Below are 2867 nucleotides of genomic sequence, written 5' to 3'. Positions count from 1 at the left end.
CGCGCAGACTGTTTGCTTCTAAGGATTACTACGTATCACTCCGCCAATGGCAGAGCAGCAAGCCGCCTTGGGACTGGGTGAAAGGCACTCCACGCGTTGGTCGACTCCGCCCACCGTGCGGGGAGAATTAAAAAAAAAGGCGGGAGCCGGACGTTAATTCGATTTAATGAGGGAAATCGGCCACATAGGACAATAAATCGAGGTTTCTAAGAATGCTCGGAACGTGTAGATTGAGTTCCTGCGGCAAAAAGACGAGTTCAGATTCCTCTTCACTGCACCTTTAAGTGCAAATTAAAAGGCCACATTCTTGTCATTGTACTTATGTCAATGCAATTATATGAGGTTGAAGGTTTGCTAAAACACAGCGCATATGGAAAACTTCCTTCATAGACGAAATAAGTGAAATTGGAACTTCGGATTTCAGGATTCCGTAAAGCTTAATTCTTTGGATCACCCTTTCAACATGAATTCGCACAGATGCAATTCTGTAGGTTTGTTCCATTTCTTCAGGAGAAAATGGGACGCCACTTCCAGCTGAAAAGGGCGGCATTATCATTACTACTCCTTTGTTACCAAGTTGTGTACGAATGCCAGGGAAACCTTTGTCCGACAATATCATTTGGTCTGGTTCAATGAGCTGCAGAAAACCAGACTCAATAGTGATTTGTGTGTAAGAGCATCGTCCACCGAAAGGCTCAGAAGCAAAAACTACCATTCCATTAGAAATAATTGCAACTAAAAATTTAAGTATCTAACAGCCCTTGTATGAAGAAAACAGCATGTGCTGCTGCCGAACTTTTGACGGCGTCTCAGTTCCCATTTGACGGCGTCAACTTCGGTGCAGTCAATGATCAGAGTGCATTGCGGGTAATTTTTCTTGAAGCATTCAGGTTGTGCAAGTTTTGTGTCTTCAATAGGGGGCTTATAAATCCAATCTTTTGTTATTTCTGCCAGTGTGTTGAGAACTGAATAAAAAATACGGCAGGCAGTGCTCTCATGCCCCCGAAACATGACACCAACGGCGGCAAAAGATACTCCGAGTTTCATTTTCATAAGAAACATCAGAAGTTTGTTCTCAACTGTGACATCAGTTGCTCTTTCCCGGACAGCTGGTAAAATATTAAGCAATAATGAAAACACATTGCTGTCCACCCCACACAAACTTCGTAATGCATCGGGGGCACTTACAATGCTTTGAAAACCCGCGAAGTAGCAAACCCTCAAGTGTGGGCCAATTGCACTGTGTCACCGTCTGCTGGTCATCAGTTCGGGATGACATTTCACTTCGCTGGGTGCCTGCAGAAGGCAAGCCGTCTTTCAGAGGTGTGGGGTGGCAGTCTTCATCACCTTGAGTTGATGCCGTGGGAAAGCCTCCGTGTATATCTGCTCTTGTGTGGTCATCAAGAACCTCGGTGCAGTCGGAACACTCTGCAGCTGGAACACTCTGGGTTGATGGCTGCATGGTAAGTAAAAGGGGCAAAAATGTAAAGACTTCAATAAGTACAGGTTTGTAATGTAAAGGAGGTGATAATGTTCAGAAATGCAACAATTATACATCAACAACGCAAGTAGTTCTGCTTAGAAAAATTTTCAGCTTACATCTTCGTTTCTCTCGTGGAATATTTCCTCGGACGCAGTTTTCATATCTGGGACGTTGCTCCCAGCAGCGCACAAACTCTGGTTAAGGCCCCTTTTCCTCCACCTAAACGTTTGGAATGACGAGAAAAAAAAATCAATTCAAGTACTAAAATCTGACGCTTAACTGCAGCAGATGGCAGCAGACGAAACAGGAGTCATCTGGAAGCCCTACAGAGCCCAACAGCAGCAGAAGCCGACGCTCCCTACCACAGGATAACCAGCGGATCACCTTGCGCATAAAACGGCCCACTCACCTCTGAAACCGTTCCAAGTCACTTGAAGAGTCGGGCAGATGAGGCCGGCTGTAGACCGCGGGGAAGATTGTAGGTACATATGAGGGATGACTGGCCGAATCATTTTTCTCGTTATCCACAAAGTGGCGACTGCATATCCTGGTGTTCGGCACTGCATCCCACGGTTTGCCGTCCGGTCTGCATGTGCAAAAAGAACGAATTTCAGCAACGCGGATAACCAAACAAACATCAAGGCAGGCGAAGCAGCCAGCACAACGCGGAGGTTCGCTTACTCAGTGCGTCGAACTGCAGCTATCCAGCGCGCCCTGCGCTCCGCTTCGTGAGACCTTGAAGGAAACCGGTGGAATTTGATACTTGGATTCAGACCTTCTTGTTCGTGGCAGCCCGCGACGCAGCAGTAAAGACGTTGACGCTTTTTCGAGACTGAGCGAGGTCTCTCGGGCGGATCGGCGTCGCCGATTCCTTCTGCTGCCTGCATTTCGTCCAAAGGCACACGGAGCGCCGGTTTTCGAAAAACTAAGCCACGGCCGGGCCGCGGCGTGGTCGGTCACAAGTGACAAGCCTTGTTGCACTCACAACAGCGTAGAAAAACGTGCTAATCGACGCAAAACACAGGCTAGAAATGAGTGCCGCCAGAGCCAGGCCTCACTACTGACCCAACGTGGTACTACCCAGCCAACTTTTCCTTGCCGCCACGTTACCTCAAACTCCAGCGCAAGAGGCCTATACTGACACACACACGTGGTAGCGAAAATGAGAAATTGTAGGTACAAAATGATTGCACTCTGAGGCATTGAAGATACGGTTAAAGTTGCATTAAGGGGAAACTCCGATCTCGAAGGTGATGCCCTGTAAGCTCTCCCTATTTTTGAATGACTCTATTTCGCCTGAAGTTTGACGACATCTCCTTTAATTGGGTACAAAATTCTTATAAAAAGGAAAAGAAACGCAGGCTAAAGGTTGTTGTTAAAAATT

General features: G+C 47.1%; 1 pseudogene; it reads right to left on the bottom strand.

The window, feature by feature from the left end:
- Positions 1 to 234: 234 nt before the first annotated feature.
- On the bottom strand, positions 235 to 2370 carry LOC149361827 (uncharacterized; annotated as a pseudogene).
- Positions 2371 to 2867: the final 497 nt, after the last annotated feature.

Source organism: Amblyomma mixtum, chromosome 2 (genome assembly GCF_055824585.1).
Source record: "Amblyomma mixtum isolate Tamu chromosome 2, ASM5582458v1, whole genome shotgun sequence".
In the NCBI taxonomy this organism is placed as follows: Eukaryota; Metazoa; Arthropoda; class Arachnida; order Ixodida; family Ixodidae; genus Amblyomma; species Amblyomma mixtum.
Note: the sequence above shows the minus strand (reverse complement) of the source record. Positions and strands in the feature narration are given on the sequence as shown.